Below are 21,171 nucleotides of genomic sequence, written 5' to 3'. Positions count from 1 at the left end.
CAGGTTGTTTGACTGATCGTTGGAGGTGGCAGAGAGAGATACCTGGGTCCATTCCACTCACTGCAAAAAGGTCAACCAACCAGGGGAGAAACAAGGCAGAGACGAGGCTGATGTGGACCTGACGATCGCGAGCTTGTTCCGGGAGGATTAAAAGGTTGTAGTGAGATACCTGAGCTAAAGAAATTTTCAGGTGCTTGCTGCAGCGATGGACTGGTCTGCTGTGTTCATTTTTATATTCTCTTCCAGAGTTTCCATTATCCTGGTTTGTTCGGGGAGTTCTGGTTTCTGTGACGGGGGACCGATAGAGGAGATGGGAGCTGATGGCAGAATTAATGGAGTAGAGTCAAAGGAGGAGTGCTATGCCAATCAGGGGAGTGTTTGACCAATCTTAATACTGTAATTGTTAAGAGATCTGCTATTTTGGATACTCGGAGATAGTGTGAAGGTCTATTGTCTGAGGATTATTGTATGTGTGAGTTCTGTGGGTCCGTAATTGATGAGAGATGCATCCAACGGTGTCAACCCAAGCAAAATCAGTATTGGGGTGGGTATCCTTTAGAGATTATCACACCATGGTGGGTAAAATTTTGAACCAAACCGACTGTTGGGTGTGCTCTCACGTGCCACAAGGACAGCATAATGTAGGATTAGTGCCCTTCCCATTAAATATCTCTTAAATTCTAGAATTGCAAAAAGGGAAGACACTGGATGGAAAATTTCTTAATACCAAACCACCCCATCTTAAGCTCCACCAGTATCAAGTAGATAAATCACTTTTATGTTTAAACATCACCAACTCCAATGAACCAGGAAGTTGGGAGGTGACTCGGAATAATCAGACGATGACCTACTCACTAAGAGCTGACCATGAGCCTATGAATTATGAACTGTTACGCAAAATTAGGTCAAGTGGAAGACACTTCCGGTATAAATATACACTGAGTAACACCAAAGAAATGGTTGGTAGAATACCAGAAGGGTACTATGCTAAGATTATACAACCAGAAACATGTATTTGCCAGATGGGTGAACCTGAGATAGGATCATTTGTGAGGGAAATGTGTTTGATGATCATGATGCATACTATTCCCTATGTTCTCCCCGATGATGTATATTTTATATGTGGAAGAAAAGCATACAAGTGGCTTTCTCTGAGTTCCGAAGGTTTGTGTTAACTGGGAAGACTAGTCCTAGAGGTTATGACCCTCACACATGTTGAAATGCTTGGTATTCATAAAAACACACCATCACCATATCTTCACACACAGTATGAACACAGAGACAAAAAAAAAATATGATACCTGGTGATGTGCATAAAGCCACTTTTATGTTTGAACATCACCAACTCCAATGAACCAGGAAGTTGGGAGGTGATGGGGAATAACCAGACAATGACCTTTTCACTAAGAGCTGATCATGAGCCTATGAATTATGAACCGTTACGCACAATTAGGTTGGGTGGAAGACACTTCCGGTATAAATATACACTAAGTAACACCATAGAAATGATTGGTAGGGTACCAGAAGGGTATTGTGCCAAGATATTACAATGGGAAACAGAGACAAAAGAAATATGATACCTGGTGACATACATAAAGCCACACAGTTAATTAGTGAGACAACTGGTTTTCAAGTTTTAGTAGCAGTGGATCCCACCAGGATCGCTCAGGGTACACAAAATTTTAGATATATCCAAGATCTTGCTAAATTAATAGATAATATCACTGAGATGTATGATGACACATTCAGGTATACAGGTAGGGAGTTGCAAGCGTACAAGAAAGAACTAGTGCAACACAGACTAGTGTTAAATTATTTAACAGCTGTCACTGGAGGGTATTGCGTAACTTTGGCCACCCAATTTGGTGTAAAGTGTTGCACATACATTGCAAATAACACTAGTGACCCCAAGGAGGTGATAGACCAGAAGATGGATGAAATTCTGCAGTTGAAATGGGAATTCCGGAAGAACCATAATCCTTCAGTGGCTGAAGTAGAGGAGAAGGTAGAGGAATGGGTTTCATGGTTGAACCCAGTGAAATGGTTCTCCGGTCTAGGAGAGTGGGTCCAGGAAATAGTTGCTAGTATAGGTAAACTCCTGATCCTCATATTGGTTGTCATCATAGTAATTGGCATATGTGTCTGGTGTGTTCCTACTGTGTTGAAGTGTGGAAAATGTAAAGATAAGGTAAACCGGAAGAACAAAATTATGATGGTGGTCAGTAGTGACAATATGAATACTGAGGTAAATGTAGAACTGCATTACAACTCTGAACTAGGAAATACCATCGTATAATGTATTATAGTTAGACATGCATAAAATATATTGTTAAAATGTTATTTTAAAACATCCCAAATAATGTAAGTCCCTATTCCCCCTCAAGACTTCCTTTATAAGATTGGTACATCCCCACATCTTTCCCATGATCTCCCAAGATCCGTGGTGTGCGTATAATGATATTGATGGATTAAGAACCACCTTGTGCCATCCCATAATATAACATTAAAATTATATGTCATAATGTAAGCCTAAATTAATTTTAAAATCAGAGTATGATAGCATGTTGATTGGCTATCATAGGGTGGACTGTCGAAGTCGAATGATTGCATGCGACCGCAATTCAACTGTTATAGGACGATTTGGTTGTCTGCTGCCCGATTTATGTTAGTACAATCCACGATGTAACATTGCATGCGCATGCACCCAGTGTGTGCATGTATCCACACATTCGCACGACACTAAATAGTGAATAATATACAACACTCTCACACTGACAAACACAATATTCATGCAGGGTTTAGTTAGTAACAAGAAACAGCTTCTGTATACATGTCTGAGAAAAATAATTTAAAAAAAACAATACACCAGAATACTGTGAGTAAGGGATAAAGATGAACAGCGCTCAAGAACTAAAGACTATATCATAAATAAGTATTGTGTAAATCCAATTGGTATCTGTAGTCCCAATACAAATCAATAATCAGGGGTCTACAGAACATAAATATATCTTAAAATTATTCCTGGATATCTATGCGGCTTGATTAAAAATATCAATTTATTCGCATCTTAAATTGCAAGAAAGTAATCTGAATATAAACAACAATAGTAAAAGGTATATTAGGCCAATGTAATGATAAAACGGAAAATAATAATGAACTTAAAAATTAATAATAAATAATAACAATAAAGTAGGAAAGTAAATAAATAAATATATATATCGTGAGATCATTCCAAAGAAGATCTAAAGCCAATATCCATATGAATTGATGAATAAATAATGTATAAAAGGAATTGAAATGAGAAATCAATCTCAAAGGGCAGTCTCGTTTGGGATATTCGTATATAAGTAATACAGCCACAGTCACTGGTCTACACGTGTGGATCCGGAAAATTATCCAGCAGATATAATTACCAGAATTCGTTAAATGTCCACAGCCTGAAAGTGATGCAGATGTCCCTGCACTGGCATGCTGACGCTTGAAGAAGAAAAGCTGGAAATGCTGAATGGTGCTGGTCTGGAGAATAAGTCCACATAGAAATCCAAGTGCTGTATATGTGATGAAATGCCAAATGCGTTTCGCTGTGGTAGATCCCACAGCTTCCTCAGTAGCAGTATATACAGTGCTTTGATATGGGGCTTTATATACCCTTATGCAGACATTAATGAAAAACAGCTGCAACTCACATCAACACCTAATTAGTCAAGCCGCATAGAAAATACAGGTTCATTAGTACTCATGTATTTGAATCTACATGAGTATGCATCAATATATCGAGAATAACTTAAAACTAATAATATTAAAGAATTATAAATTGGCAATTGCCTGATCTTACTTAGGCACAGAGAGTGGCATCCGGTCACGTGATGTCAACAAAAACCACGTGATCCAGTGTGACCTCTGAGATTCTGATTAGCTTCCGTATCATGGAATGGTACTGGTCACGTGGTATACGCATACATCACGTGTCCCACCTCCGCACCATTCAATAATCCAACTAGTGCATACGGCTATTGCCGCATTTGGACGTAGTACCAGATCACGTGCTTTACACCACGTGATCGGACTCCGTAACACTCGATATGCCAAGTCCATTGAAGTTTATAAAAAACACCTAGATCTGTTCAAATATAGTACCGGGTCACATGATGTAAACATGAGCGGACTGTGTAGTAATCAATATACCCAAATAATTAGTGTTTTGTGGAAAGCTTCTAAATACATCTTTTCCACTAGACATATAAACCAATGTATCACTATATGTCCATTATTCTTTAGGTAACTCAATATATCGATAAAAGGAATAATCTAAAAGAACATTAAATAAGTAAATAAATAAATTACTCTCATCAGATGTTATAATTAGTATCTTATCATGTAATAATTTAAAATAAATCAAACAGAGATTCCTCCTTAAATGTGTATCCTTATATCTAAAGACAATCCTTAAATAGCAATCAAATAGTCTAATTGGAATGACGGAGTTATCGTACATTGTCCTTCAAACAAAAAATATAATAATAATAGTAAATAATCCTATCGCCCAATTTTCATTGTATATTCCATTTTGAACCAAAATATAATGAATTGGTCATGCATTTTCATATTTTGGTCAATATAAATAAAATCATCATAATACGTAATCGTCCATAGATTAGTAGAACCCCATAAGTTATTATAAAAAATGCTCATAATGCAATTTCGATTGATTGTTAATGTATAATATATTTTAATTCATATATTCTTGGTAGCTTTGAATGCAACCTATCTAAATTATAATGCATAATAAAAAGTAACAAAATTGCCTAAATAGCACTGCTAATAGGACGGGAGATGGACAAGGAATGTAAGTACATACACACTCACTGGGATAAGTCAAGAAGTAGATGCTGGGGACCCTAACTATCCACCTCTGACCCACCAAAACTAAATGAATGTGTTCAGTTCTATAGACTCATTGAGGCCTTCTGGGTGTAAAGAATTGAATCTAAACATCCAGAACACCTCCTGACGACAAAGTGTCTTGTATCTATCCCCTCCTCTCTGAGTGTGTGATATGTGTTCAAGCCCTACAATCTTGAGAGACTGGGGATCGCTGTTATGCATTTTTAAATAGTGAGAAGACAAACTGTGTGTGGTCACTCTATTGGTGATATTCTGACGGTGCTCCATAAAGCGTCTTTTAAGGGGTCTCGTAGTGCAACCTACATAATGTAATCCACACTCACAGGTGAGTAAATAGATTACATAACAGGAATCACAATTCATACATTTGGTAATTATATACGGATCTTTTGTGTCTTTAAGTATTATATTAGTTGTTTTTTTATCTGTGTAAGAGCACATAGTACATCTAGTTTTCCTAAAGCGATAGAAACCTGATGGTCTATGGGGTAACCATTGTTCAGAATTGGTAATTATGTTATCCATACTGACATGTGGTTTAAAGAGGCTTGGTGCTAGAATTGATTTTAGGGATTTGTTCGTCTTTTAAATTATTGAAGGTTTAGATGGTAAGACATTTCTCAAAATATTATCCTGTTGTAAAATACGGTAATTTTTATAAATAATTTCTCTAATTTGCTTATGGCAAGAACTATATTTGCAAATGAATGCAGTATCTCTAATTAAAGTAGAATTAGCCTCTTGTTCTGACTTTTTAATTTGAAGAAGAGTTGATCTGTCCATATTTTGAACATCCTGTAAAGCCTTTTGAAGAATATGTTCAGGGTATCCTCTCCTTCTAAAGGAGGAGATCATACCTTTTGCTTGTTTGGAAAAACTCTCTGTATAGAGGAACAATTTCTACGTAGTCTCATCAGCTGACCCTTGGGAATATTGGCTTTCCAAGGGTAGTGATGAGCACTCTTAAAATGTAAATATGACTAAGTGTCAACTGTTTTAATATAATTTGAGGAATCTATAATGCCGTCTCTTGCCTCCAGAGTCACATCGAGGAAATCTATCCGAGTGGGATGATATTGGTGAGTGAAACTGAGGTTGAAAGAATTATGGTTGAGTGTAGAAACAAAATGTGTAGCAGAGTATAGATCCCCATCCCAAATAAAAAACAGATAGTCGATGTAACAGCCATAGAAGACCAGGTTCGCACCGAACCCGCTCCCCCACACATGGTGGTCCTCAAACTCCCCCATGTATAGATTCACATAGCTCGGCGAAAACCTGGTCCCCATGGCCATCCCCATGACTTGAAGGTAAAAAGTGTCCAAAAACAAAAAATAAAATTGTGCATAAGTATAAAGGTAATACAATCCAAAATAAAGAACCTATGTTCCTGACTGAGACCCTCATCTCTCATTAGTTCGAGGAAATACACTGTACAACAAGTAGATGGGGAATATTGGTGTACAGTGAAGATACATCCATAGTGAGGAAGGCATAGGATGGCCTCCACTCTATGGTCTCCATCTGATGTAAAAAGTGAGTGGTATCTTTCAAATGGGATCTCAAATCAGGAACATAGGGTTGAAGAAAAGAGTCAATATAATGAGAAAGATTGGAAGTGAGGGATTGATACCAGAAATGATGGGACGCCTGGGTGGTGAAGAAAGGGATTTGTGAATTTTAGGAAGATGATAATAAATAGGTGTAACAGGATGTGGATTGTATAAGAAACGCCAGATATCCTTTGTTATTTCTAATGTTATTTCCTTCGTTATTTCTATGTGGACTTATTCGCCAGACCAGCACCATTCATCATTTCCAGCTTTTCTTCTTCAAGCGTCAGCATGCCAGTGCAGGGACATCTGCATCACTTTCAGGCTGTGGACATTTAATGAAGTCTGGTAATTATATCTGCTGGATAATTTTCTGGATCCACACATGTAGACCAGTGACTGTGGCTGTATTACTTATATACGAATATCCCAAACGAGACTGCCCTTTGAGATTGATTTCTCATTTCAATTCCTTTTATACATTATTTATTCATCAATTCATATGGATATTGGCTTTAGATCTTCTTTGGAATGATCTCATGATATATTTATTTATTTACTTTCCTACTTTATTGTTGTTATTATTTCTTTTAAATTTTTAAGTTCATTATTATTTTCCGTTTTATCATTACACATGGCCTAATATACGTTTTACTATTGTTGTTTATATTGTGGAACAGATTACTTATGAATGACAAATTTCTTGCAATTTAAGATGCGAATAAATTGATATTTTTAATCAAGCCGCATAGATATCCAGGAATAATTTTAAGATATATTTATGTTCTGTAGACCCCTGATTATTGATTTGTATTGGGACTACAGATACCAATTGGATTTACACAATACTTATTTATGATATAGTCTTTAGTTCTTGAGCTCTGTTCATCTTTATCCCTTTCTTTCTGCATATTTTGAACGAGCTGCTTGTTGACAGCACCAACTGATACTTTTTCTGTAGCTTTTTTTTTAATACTGTGAGTGTTTTACATATAAATTTGGAACCCCTGTATATAGACAAGTATGTCTGTGGTAATTGAAATATAACCCAGACATTGATATGCACAATTGAATTTGTCTGAGTTAACAATGGTCAGAGGTTTTGCTTACCAGACATACTGACAACGACAATCAGCTGGGGGTCCCCGCCCTGCTTGAAAGTGAACCTAGCTGTTTGTAACACCTTGCATTATAGTTTTAAAAATATGTTAGTAAGGGATAGAATATATGTATATATACATATATTAAATCCATCATAAATAGGCTTACATGCATAAATCACACACACACACATAGACACACATGCATAAACACCACACATTATGCACAGTTGCGCTGTTTCACTCTACAAATAAACGCACCATGCATATTAGCAACTTTATGCAATATTCTCTTACACTTACACATACACAAATTACATGAAAGGTTCCCTAGTATTAAAGTGTAATATTCAAGGTTTATTCAGTGATTATTAATGTTGTGTAATAAAGGTTATTTGACATCTAAGGTTTAGTACATGGTAAGCAGACCGTGTCTGGTGTTGTACTGATCCACTGTGTCTCCACAGATTTCTGGTACCATCGGTGAGAAGACCGGAAACTGCGTCTGCAAACTATGGACTATAGAGAGTTAAAACATTAAAAAATGTACTCTGTAATGTTAGCAGCTTAGATTTGCATGCAGGGGAAAAAGGATACAAAGGGCGGTTGGAGGCCGTTGTGTCCATTTGAAATTGTCCAATAAACGATCCTGTAACCAAGACACCTGTAAGAAGAACCTATGGAATCATGCCAAACTTATCTATTGTATTTCCAAATCCCTGCAAGGGTATATATGTGCGCTCTCTGACCCCAGTCGGGAGTCTTCTTGCTGATGTAACCATCTGTTTTTATGTTGAATAATAACTTTTTTTGCTTTGGAAACACATTCAAAGTCTGAAGGCATTTATTTACTGTGTGACTCATTACGCTAAATTGCGAAAATTCTAGAAGGTATTGGCAGGATTTAGAAGGTATAGGCAGGACTGTACCAAGGTTTAATCAGGATATAACAGTGAAAACTGAGGTAAATGTAGCACTGCATTACAACCCTGAACTAGAGTGTACCATCAGATGATGTATAGATTTAGCCATGCATGAAATGTGTTCTTAAAATGCTATTTTAAAACATCTTAAATAATGTAAGTCCCTATTCCCCTTCAAGACTTCCTTTATAGGATTGGTGCATCCCCACATCTTTCCCATGATCTCCCAAGATCTGCGGTGTCCGTATAAGGGTAGTTTTATGCCCCTCCCAGAGACACATTATTGATGGTTTAAGAACCACCTTTTGCCATCCCATAATATAACATTAAATAATATGTCATAGTGTAAGCCTAAATTAATTTTAAAATCAGAGTGTGATAGCATGTTGTTTGCTATCAAAGGGTGGACTGTCGAAGCTGGATAATTGGCTGAGACAGAACCTGTTTAAAATTAAATCTGCATGACACCATTTTGCGACTGGCCGCCCAGCACCATTTTAGCGAATCTCACACATTATAAGTATATACGGTGATGCTATTATTTAGCATCATGCAATTCCCACACAATAGAAAGATGTTAAAAGTCCTCATTATATAAACACAGACAGTTACTAAAACATATAATATGATCAACCCTGCAAAACATGTACCACGGTGTACTCCACAAAACACGTAGTTGCACAATGCAGATTTCCGGTTCCATCGGGGAAGAAATCGCAACATGTGTCTGCAAGTTATGGATCATAGAGAGTTAGGCATTGAAATGTATCCTGTAATGCAGCCAGTCTAATTTGTTATGCAGCGGGAAAATGGACACAAAGAGCTGTTGGAGGCTGGAATGTGACAATACGAATTGACCTATGAACTGTACTGTAACAGAAGAACCAGGAAGAAGAACCAATGAAATCATGCCAAACTGTTCTATTGTATTGCCTATCCCTGTAAGAGTATATATGCAGGCTCTCAGAAACTAGATGCTAATCTTCTTGCTTTGCTGTTGATGGAGGTTTCATCTTTGATGCCGGGATCTGGATCCAGAGTGCGTGAATATGTAACAACTGTACCTTGTGATTGTATAATTTGTTTGTGCCAATTGTATTTAGATCACAGCGTGTAACTATCTGCCTTTGGTGAATAAGATCTTTTTGTGCTTTGGAAACACAATCAAAGTCTGAAGAGTAATTATTTCTTCTGCGACTTATTATGCTAAATAGCGACATTTTAGAGTGCATAGATAGGTAGGAATCGATATAGGTCATTGTGTAGCTTTGGATGGCTTCTTGCTGTTCCTCCATCCACTGAAGCATATAAAGGGTGAAGTTCCACCTTGTTACTACCTCTGCTTCAGTTAGTGGCAGGGCAAATTCAACATTTCTTGTAGGTGCTGCAATCTTTTACATGCACCTGCTAAATGGTGAAAATGTCCAGAAATTTTTTAGGCCACATCTCCTGCACGGCCCTGTCATTTAAAAAAAAAAATTGCACCACTATGTTGATTGTGTCAGCAAAACATGGGACGTATTGGAATTCACCCTGGGTGTAATGCTCTCCCAATATTGGTGGCATTGTCAGAAATAACAAATCTTGAGGTGAGTCCAAGTGGGGTAAGCCTTTTTGCAATTACTTCCTTGAGTATTACTAAGAGGTTGTCAGTGATGTGCCTCTGTCACAACTCTTGGACGGAATGTGGATGTGGCCCGTATTTAGGGAATTGGCTAGAACTATACCTGAGGCGCGGAGTCTAATGTCCAGGTGGTATTCACCAGGGACCCTTGCAAGAAGGTATGGGCTTGGCTGTGTCCGACACACAGGTCGCGGCCCTCAGATTAGGTTCCTCTATACAGGTACTGGTGGACACAGGATCAGGTGCAGAAGAATAAACGTAGTTGACAGGCCGGGTCAGAACCAAATGGACGAGACAGTACCAGGGAGCAGATGTAAATGGGTCACAGGAATCAGCCAAGGTCAGAACCAGATATCAGGAGCAGTACAAGGGGTCAGATGAAATCGGAGTCACAACAAGCCAAGGTCAGGATCAGGACAACAGGTAAGTGAACGAATGCTGGAGTATGGAATGGAGCCTATACTCTGGCACCTGTCTGGTGCCAGAGGCTTCGTCCTATAGAGGAAGTTCAAATCTCGCACCAAACATGACTTCATGTTTGGCGCGCCTGTACCTCTAAATATTTTTGCAGGGTTGCTCAAGCTCTCCTAGGAGAACCGCGGCTGCCTGCTATCCAAGCCAGAATGCGGGGGACCCGTAATGGCAGCGGGCACCAGGGACTTCCCGCCCACTCCCCGCAGCAGACGCCAGTGCTGCCGGACCCAGTAAGTAAAAGCCGGGGTCCGGCGCACTGTGACATTACCCCCCCTTCTAGGGGTGGGCACCGAACACCCCACAAATGGTTTGTTGGGAAACTTCCGGTGGAATTTCTGAAGAAGCTGAGGTGCATGAATGTCAGAGGCCTTGACCCAGCAGCGTTCCTCCGGACCATAGCCCCTCCAATCTAATAGAAACTGAACCGCTTCTCTAGAAACACTAGAGTCCAGAATCTGTTTCACTTCATATTCTTCTTGATTGTCTACCAGAATCGCAGGGGGAGGGCTGCAATGAGTTGAGAAACGATTGAGCACCAAGGGTTTGAGAAGAGAAATGTGAAACACATTGGGTATTCTTACAGTGTTTGGAAGTTTCAAATGATATGCCACTGGGTTGATCACCTGTAAGATCTGAAAAGGACCAATGAATCTGGGAGCGAATTTCATTGTCGGAACCCTTAATCTCAGATGTTTGGTTGACAGCCAGACTTTATCACCAGGAGCTAGCACCGGAGCCCTCCTCCTTCTCCTATCTGCAAACAGATGAAGAGGTTCTACACAAATTCTTCTTTACCATCTTCCAGACCCTAAAGAATCGATTCACTGTACCACGTGTGGCTGGGAGTGATACTGGCTGAAGGCCTGGTGACTCAGGTAACACTGGATGCAGACCATACTGAACAAAGAATGGAGAATGTCCCGATGCCTCATGGTTTAGGTTATTGTGGGCAAATTCAGCCCAAGGTAGCAGAGAGACCCAGTCTTCTTGATTGGCTGACACACACATCCTAATGAAGTTTTCCAATTCTTGGTTTACTCGTTCAGTCTGGCCATTACTCTGGGGATGATGGTTGAGGAGAAGCTCAGATTGATGCCAAAGCACCTGCATAATGCTCTTCAGAACTTAGAGGTGAACTGTACCCCTCTATTAGAAACAATGGCCCTCATTCAGAGGCGGTCACAAGAAGCGATCACTCTCTCTGAATGAGGGCGGCCGCTTACTTTTATTTAGTGCGGCATCCTGATCGCTAGCTTAGCGACTGACCAGGTTGATGGTCGCAATGGTGAACACCATCGCGACCATCGGGGCTTGCGACGAGACCCTAAGGTTGGGTCTCAGCAACCACAAGCCCCATGGAGCTTCCTGCTCTGATCAAGCAGGAAACTCCCCAGTGACATCACTGATGATGTCAGTGCGGCCGCCCACAAAATGGTAGGCATTCCTTAAGGAACGCCTCCATTTTGGAAACCACCCCCCGGTCTGCCTACAACACAGGGTGAGCTGTCGATCAACATCAACAGCCGCCCCTTTTGTAGAGAGTTCCGGAGCAAGAGTTTCTCTCTCGCTCCAGGGTTTGCGCACACGCAGTGCGGCCGCTGCACGTGCGCAGGGCTAACCATCGAATGTCTTGACCCTTCCTGGTAAGAGCAGTGATGGGAGCAGCGATGGAAGAGTAGTTCCTGATGAATTGGTGGTAGAAGTTGCAAAAGTCCAGGAAGCATTGTATTACTTTCAATCCAACTGGGTGGGACCAGTTGACAATAGCTGCAAGCTTTTCTGGGTCCATTCGAAGGCAGGAACCTGAAATTATGTACCCCAGTAATGTCAGTTCATTTTCTTCAAAAGAGCATTTATCAAGTTTGCAGAAAAGCGGATTAGCTCAGAGGCAGCACCTCACAAACATGTTGACGATGACTTGCTATATCTTCAGAGAATATTAGGATATCGTCCAAATACACCACCAAGAATTTCTACAACAGATCCCGGAAAATATGATTCATGTATTTTTGAAATACAGCTGGGGCGTTGCTTAATCCGAAAGGCATAACTAAGTATTCGTAGTGGCCATCTCGAGTGTTAAAGGCCGTTTTCCACTCATTTCCAGATCGGACTCGGATTAAATTGTAGGCCCCGCGAAGATCTAGCTTAGTGAAAATCTTTGCCCCCTTAATTCGATCAAAGAGTTCTGAAATCGGGTTAGCGGGAACTGATCCTTGATGGTAATTGCATTCAGGCCCCAGTAATCGATGCATGGTCTCAAACCCCCATCCTTTTTTTAACAAAGAAGAGACCTGCTCCAGCAGGAGATTTAAACTTTCTGATAAATCCACGTTCCAGGTTCTCTGTAATGTATTCAGTAACTGCCTGGGATTCGGGAAGTGAGAGGGGAAAAATTCTTCCTCGAGGTGGGACCTTTAAAGGCAATAAATCTACAGCGCAATCCCACTCCGATGGGCAGGAAGCGTCTCTGCAGCCTTTTTGCTGAACACATCCCTGAAGGACTGGTATGGTGCCGGAAGCTGATCTTCTGACGAGACAACGGAGGTCTGAATGATGCAATGAGGTGGTTTGACAGATAATAAACAAGACCCTCGGCATTGAGAACCCCATGACAGGATTTGCGGCTCTCTCCAGTCCAGGACAGGGGCATGCTTGTGAAGCCAAGGAAGACCCAGGATAACAGAACTTTCGGCTGACGGGAGGATATAGAATGTTATTTTCCCGATGAAGAGCCCCTATTTGCATGGTGATTTCTGTCATCTGAGAATGAATGATGCCAAGGGGTTTTTGCAGCAGCATGCTAGCAATACCTAACTCTTGGACCTTTTTAGCAGTGATGAAATTGCCATCGGCACCTGAATCCAAAAAGGCTTTGACTTCTTTACAGGAATCTCCCACACCCAGGGTTACATTGATGGAAAACTGGGAAGTAACTTTTTTTTGGGGGTGTATTTCAACACACCTAAACTGACCACCCCTCGATCATTTAGGCCTTCTCATTTCCCGGATGCTTTGGACAGCCAGAGAGGAGGTGGCCTGATTCGCCACAGTAAAAAACAATGTTTATTCTTGAACCTCCTTTCTCTTTCTGCGGCAGGAAGATGAGATTTTCCAATATGCATGGGTTCGTCTGGTGACTAAATAGGTAACATAAATCGTGGAGCCAGCTTAAAAGTGAAGTGAGGAGATTGTTCCTTTTCTCGTGCTCTCTTTAAGTGACAAAGGTCTACTCGGATACACAAGGAGATCAAGTCGTCCAAGGGCGTTGGCAATTCCCTAGATACAAGAACATCTTTAGTTTGATCTGACAGTCCCTGCATAAATGTGGCAACCAAGGCTTCATATTCCACCCCAATTCTGAAGCAAGGGTTCGGAACTGTACGGCATACTGTCCTGCAGATTGATTCCCCTGCTTCAGTTGCAAGATGGCCGACCTTGCGGAGGATACTCACCCAGGTTCATCAAAGACCTTCCAAAAGGCTCTCAGGAACTCAGCACTGTTGTTGACAAGTGGATTGTTTCTTTCCCACAATGGAGAGGCCCAAGCCAATGCTTGACCTGAAAATAGCGAGATTATGTAAGCCACTTTAGTTCTGTCTGAAGAGAAACTTGCTTCTCGGACTTCGACCTGAATCGAGCAGTGGTTCAGGAAACCACGACAGTCTTTCGGTTCTCCATCATACTTTGTTGGATTCAGAATCCGTATCGGTGTGGAAGCCCCTGCGGCTGGTGCCGTAGTAGATGGACCTGGTTGTACCGAAGGTGCTTGAGCGACACTGACTTGCTGCATCAGTGTCTGCAAAAACTGCATAATCTGAGCCTGGTCTTGTTCTTGCTTCTCGATTCTAGCAAGTAGGTTCTCAAGCAGGCATCGTGGTGATGGATTACCAGTAGCATCCATGTTGTCGGCCAGAGTATTCTGTCACAACTCTCGGAAGGAATGTGGATGCGGCCCGTATTTAGGGAATTGGCTAGACCTATACCTGAGGCGCAGAGTCTAATGTGCCGGCGGTATTCACCAGGGAGCCTCGCAAGAAGGTATGGGCTTGGCTGCATCTGACACACAGCTCACGGCCCTTAGGTTAGGTTCCCCTGTACAATTACTGGTGGACACAGGATCAGGTGCAGAAGAATAAACGTAGTCGACAGGCCGGGTCAGAACCAAATGGATGAGACAGTACCAGGGAGCATATGTAAATGGGTCACAGGAATCTGCCGAGGTCAGAACCAGATATCAGGAGCAGTAAAAGGGGTCAGACAAAATCGGAGTCACAACAAGCCAAGATCAGGATCAGGATAACAGGTAAGTGCAACGAACGCTGGAGTATGGAATGGAGCCTATACTCTGGCACCTGTCTGATGCCAGAGGCTTCCTCTTATAGAGGAAATTCAAATCTCGTGCCAAATGTGACTTCATGTTTGGCGCGCCTGTGCCTTTAAATATTTTTGCAGGGGGTGGAGCGCTCCTAGGAGAACCGCAGCTGCCTGCAATCCAAGCCGGCATGTGGGGGACCCGGGGGAGATGTCAATGCAGTGGGTGCCGGGGACATCCCACCCACTGCCCACCGCAGACTCCAGTGCTGCTGGACCCGGTAAGTGGAAGCCGGGGTCCAGCGAACTGTGACAGCCTCTTAGTGAAACACAGAGTAGCCTGCCTCTGAATGAGCTGCTGTTTCTTAGATGCTGCTGCTGCTGTTGTTGCAGCTGAAGGCAATACACCTGCCCAGTGGTCTGTTACAGTCATGTAGTCTTTAGTTTGCCCTGTTCCACCTGATCACATAACTGTGGTTAAGTGGTCAGTGGGTACAACATCCATATTAGTGTCAGCTACACAAATATCCTCCTCATCTTGGTGAAGTTTCACAGCAGCATCCTCAATTTCTATGTCAGCATATTGAGGGTGCACAAATGGTGGAAGGAGGCTCCTCTCTGAGTACAGTACTGGAAAGGTCAGGCTCACACATTGCACCCACGGACACACTTAGACTCTCCACAGCGATTTGTGACGTTTCTGAGCACATAGTTGGTTCCTGTGCCTTAGTGGTTAGTATTTTTTGACAACTCTTCTAGAGTGAGAAGAACTTACTGCACATTGTCATAAGAGGAAGAAGAACATTCCTCACTGACAGTCGCAGAACCATCATTTATAAATAATTAGCCTTTCCTTGCCACTTCGTGTGGTGAATATTGCCATTGTTATGTTTTTTTTCTGAAGCCAACTTTGATGTTTTTTTCTTTACCACTGTAAAATATTGGTTCTTTGATTTTAGATGGCTTGACTTATACTCTCTATGTCTCTATGTCCTTGGGCATCGGCTTTAGACGACATTGAAGGACTAGTATCGTCATGACTGGTGGCAGCAGCTGCATCTAAAGTCTTTGGTTGTTGCTCCTGCTCTTCTTTTCTAAACTGATCATTATTCATTTTTCAATTCGCAGCTCATCTCAAACTGCGGGGATTCAAAGAGCTTTGTATGTGAACAAACTCACGGAGGTACAGCACGCAGAACAGTACAAGTAACAATAGAACCAAATATATTTTTTTAAACTTAATTTTATACTTTTTTTTTCAAATGACACTGCTTGGAGTCACAGTGCTTACACAAAGTTAGTGAACGTAGTGGGCTATGGCCTGTGGAGTCACTACAGCACCAGTCTGTGACAAGACAGGAGTGATTGGACACTGGATGGGTACAGTAGCATACACTGTGGTAGGGCCTGCAGGATCACAGTGCTTATATGAATACTCTGTGGTATGGAAGCATACACTGGGGTATGGTCTGCAGTGTCACAGTGCCTATATGGATACACCTGGGTATGGCCTGCAGCATCACAGTGCTAATATTAATACATTGGGGTACAGCCTGCAGTGTCACATTGCTTATATGGATGCACTGGTGTATGGAAGCATACACTGGGGATGGCCTGCAGTATCACAGTGCTTATATGGATACACTGGGGTACAGAAGCATACACTGGAGTACAGCCTGCAGCGTCACAGTGCTTATATGAATACACTGGGGTACAGAAGCATACACTGGGGTATGGCCTGTAGCATCACGGTGCTTATATGGATACACTGGGGTACAAAAGCATACACTGGGGTATGGCCTGCAGCATCACAGTGCTTATATGGATACACTGGGGTACAGCACAAAAACAAAATCTAATTTTTAACTTTTTTTAACTTATTATTTTTGGTTATTATTTTTAAACTTTTCTTTACTTTTTTTTTACAGCCCCTGGATGGACAGCACACCCCAGGATGGATAGCACAGCACACCCCAGGATGGACAACACACTGGATGGATGGCACACCCCTGGATGGACAGCACAGCACACCCTTGGATGGACAGCACACCCCTGGATAGACAGCACACTGGATGGACAGCACACCCCTGGATGGCCATCACGGCCCTCCCTGCACGGAGACTCAGCAGCAAATGGCACTGATCACCAAGGGAATGGACTTATATGCAATCCAAAACTCATGAGAATACGAAGCGGGATTAATTACGCTTTGCCTGGTTTTGGATTCTGGGTGAGGCAGGAAAACCCAAGCCTGACTCGGATCCTGCTTGGAATCCCTGTGTTCAGGCGGGTCTGGTTGTCTGAGCTAGCGTACCACTCCTGCAGCAGTGCACCATCACTGGGGAATGGTATGGCAACCAATACATGCCACAAGTGCTGGAAGCCATTTCCAGGTGCTATCCAAGAAATCACATTTGTGGTGCCCTTCTCCATCAAGACAATGTACTTGCCCACAAGTTCAGGAAAGTGGTGGATTTTCTAGTCTATGAACACATCCAAAAACTTGGTCATCCACCACACAGTCCAGACCTGACCACCTGCGACTTCTTTGTGTTCCCACGAATCAAGTGCAAGATGCATGGAATTCGTTTTGAGTCACCGGAAGCTGCAGAGGAGACCTTCATCCAGCATGTAGAAGACATATCGGCTTCGGACCTGGTCCAGCTGCTTCATCAAGTGGTTTGAGCACATGCAACTTTGCATATACTCCTCTAGCGAATACATTGAAAAAAATTTAATGTTCACTTAGGGCCTTGATTCGTTAAGGATCCCTATTGCAATCGCAACTCCGTAATCGCATGCAGATCTGCTGCAAAAATATGCTAATTAATGCTATCGCAATGCCAGCATAGAGACGACCACTGCCTCCCACTACCAATATATGGGCAGCACAGACGGTGTAATGGTTAGCGTTACTGCCTCACAGCACTGAGGTCATGTGTTCGATTCTCACCACGGCCCTAACTGTGCAGAGTTTGTATATTCTCCCTGTGCTTGCGTGGGTTTCCTCCGGGTACTCCAGTTTCCTCCCACACTCCAAAAAATATACTGGTAGGTTAATTGGCTCCCAACAAAAAAAAAATTAACCCTAGTGTGTATGTGTGTGTGTATGTGATAGGGAACATAGATTGTAAGCTCCACTGGTGCAGGGACTGATGTGAATGGCCAACTATTCTCTGTAAAGCGCTACGGAATATGTGTGCGCTATATAAATAACTGGTAATAATAATAATATCTCACATCAGTAATACCTTGCAAACCTCCATAAACATCAGTAACATCGAGTACCATCTGCCCCTCACGCAGAATTACAGCAGCCTTGACCTCACTTAGAAAGTGCTAACCTTATTGCATGCAGTGAGTACTCAAGTCATGTATGCAATCGCAATGGCTAGTTTATGCACGCCCATGCAACGGTGTTCAAACACACACACCGGCGTTTGTCCGACCACCCAGTGTCATCACCCCCAAATGCTTACTGCCTGTCAATCACTCTGTGATGGCTCTGCGTGGTCTGTTTGATCGCAGTGGTGCCTACGTGCACGCGCACTGCGATGCATACAATCGACACACTGCGAGCGCTGTTGTAATACTTAATGAATCAAGCCCTTCATTTATAAATGTAAATTGATGCATCCGGAAACGTATTGTACATATCTTGTTTATATATATATATATATATATATAATCCATGCTGGTGGCACCCAGGAATAAACAGGAATGCAAGGCAAGTTACCAACCTTTCAATGCTGTATTTAGGCGAGCATTTTTGTCAGGGTGCAAGATATAGAATAAAGAAACAAAACTTACCTAAAATACTTGTGGGACTGTCTATGTCTCCAGCTGCCACAAACACTCGTGTGAACGAATGACGTCACAGGGATGCGTCGCACTGGGACAAGGAGAGAGCAACACCATGTAAGAATACTGCTTACACAACAGTAAAGATTATAAATAACAGTTTTTTGAAAAAGCAAGGGTTTATTGAAAACAAGAGAGACACAGATTTTCATTTAACCCCCCCTGGGGGCCAATCTGTCCAAACGGTGTATCCACCAGCTTTCTGCTCTTAATAGCATCAAGGACCAATCTCCAACTCTAAATGGTACAAGAATATTTTAAATTTTGTGGTATCTTAAAGTAGCCAAACCATGTTTGGCTTCACTGAAGACAAACATTTATAAAATGACTTTACTGTATGTGCTTACTTGTATTTTTTGCACTGCAGTGCAAGTACATACAGCCATGCCCCAGCCTCTAGCCAGCACCCACATTCAGCCAGCCCCTGGAGATGGTCTTTCTCTCCATCCTCTCTGTCAGCCTCAGTCACAGGTAATCACCGCAGCACTGCAGGTGGTGGGCCAAACCCAGACTCAGTACTACCGAGTTAGTAAAGCAGGCATTCGGCAGTGATGGGTCATGGGTGGTAACCGGTAGTCCTAGGGCTCTCTGGCTCTGCTCACAGAAAGACTCATAGAGAACACAAGCACAGCCCAAGCCAGCTGGATCCAAGATTGTGTTGGCCGCCTGCCCAGAGTGGAGCTGTGATCCTGGCCCGGAGCAGTGGTGCCAGAGCAGGTAGAGAGCTCCACTCCCAGCTCACAGACATGCACAGCACATCGGTCGGATGATCAGTTGTGTGGCTTAGTGACTAGATTAGAATCTAGCCAATAGATCTCTCAAAATCTGCGAAAGGCGGGACAATATGCTCCTTGTCCTGACAATGTGTTAAAATCCTGGACAAGCCAGCCAAAAACTCCTAACGGTGACCATATAACTACAGATGGCAAAACTTACACATCTAAAACAACCTGGACAATGAAATTCAGTAATCTCACTGGAAAATGCATAATTTTTCACCAGGAAGCCTTTCAAATTGCATCCTCTTTGACATGCTATCATGATATTTACTCTTTCAATGATCTCAGACTAGGGTCTGAGTTGATTATTGGCCAATGGGATTTTGAAATCCTGTTAATGTCGGAGCTGGAGCTTTGGTTTCCCACGTCCTATTAGTATATTCTCTCTTGAAATATTAAGCACTTTTTGTTTCATTGATAGTACTGAAAGTGTTCTAAATTCTAGCAGCGTAATCAGAATATTTCTATCATCATCGTAAGTGCTACTTCAAGGATCCAGGATCGCTGGTAATTCTCTGCTCTCTCAGCAATGCGAGTATGGGAGACCTTGTTTTAGAGGAATAGGGTTATGGCAGTGTGCAAATAATTAATTATACCGATCTGTCACTTTCGAATAGAGAGAAGTTGCAATCCATCCATGAATTAATTCAATACAGACATCGAGGTAGTGTACCTTATGTTGATCAGCAGAAAAAGTAAGTTTCGCTGGAGATGGAGAGTTGTTATGTTTTTCAATGAGGGTATTATATTAGTCTATAGAGTCAATCGAAAACATGAGTAGTTAATCTATATAGCGAGTATACATGAGTATACTTGCAATAATAGACTGACGACTGAAAAATGTCATGTTCAACACTGAACATAAAACAATTTGCAAATTACGGGGCCACACATGATCCCATCGCACAGTCCCGCAGTTGTATGTAATGTTTACCATTAAATAAAAAATAGTTACGCTTGAAAGTCAATTCAAGTAAAGTAAAAAAGAACTCTATCTTAGGAGCCTTATATAAGGGACTATCCATGATAAGCTTTCGAACAGCGTGTAAGCCTTGGTTATGAAGAATGCTGGTGTATAACTCCTTGACGTCTATTGTGCAAAGTAGACACCCTGTGGGAATCTCCTTATTATTATCCAATTTAGACAGCAACAAGTTGGTGTCCTTAAGATAACTCTTTTGTGCCTATACACATGGTTGAAGGAGATTATCCATATAAATAGCCACTGATTGATACACCGACCCCCTGGCTAATATAATTAGCCTCTCTTGCGTGTGTTGGCTGTCTATATGAATCTTCAGGATGGTCTATAATAGAGGTTTATAATGTTCAATCTTCCATTGAAATGGATCAAATTTTGAGGTAGGAACAAAATTTAGGCCATTAGAGAGAACTTGATTTCCCATGTAAGATAATTGTCTGGATGATGAATTAAAGATTGCTTTACTTGCATTTGGGTAACGGGGGATGCCACCTCTACCTCTTACACTGGCCACCAAGTCAAGTATATCACCTCTGATGTGTGCTATTTGAGCACAGGTCTGTGTCCCTAAAGGGGCCAGACCGCTGGAGCGATGTAGGGGTTCTGTTTCACTGGCTGATGAAGTGTCATCCTTAGAGGTTTCTGTGTCCAACCCA

General features: G+C 41.8%; 1 long non-coding RNA gene across 4 annotated transcripts in view; it reads right to left on the bottom strand.

Annotated features, from left to right (window-relative positions):
- Positions 1-21,171, bottom strand: part of LOC148513937 (uncharacterized) — an 80,492-nt gene that overhangs the window by 26,077 nt on the left and 33,244 nt on the right. For all 4 annotated transcript variants that reach the window (XR_015880129.1, XR_015880130.1, XR_015880132.1 and 1 more), the window contains one exon: positions 18,704-18,785. This is a non-coding gene — a long non-coding RNA (uncharacterized LOC148513937). The remainder of the gene's footprint in view (positions 1-18,703; positions 18,786-21,171) is intronic.

The sequence above is a fragment of the Taudactylus pleione genome, unplaced genomic scaffold, assembly GCF_031769625.1.
Source record: "Taudactylus pleione unplaced genomic scaffold, aTauple2 ptg000266l, whole genome shotgun sequence".
Lineage (NCBI taxonomy): Eukaryota > Metazoa > Chordata > Amphibia > Anura > Myobatrachidae > Taudactylus > Taudactylus pleione.
This window is presented reverse-complemented; position numbering and strand designations above follow the sequence as displayed.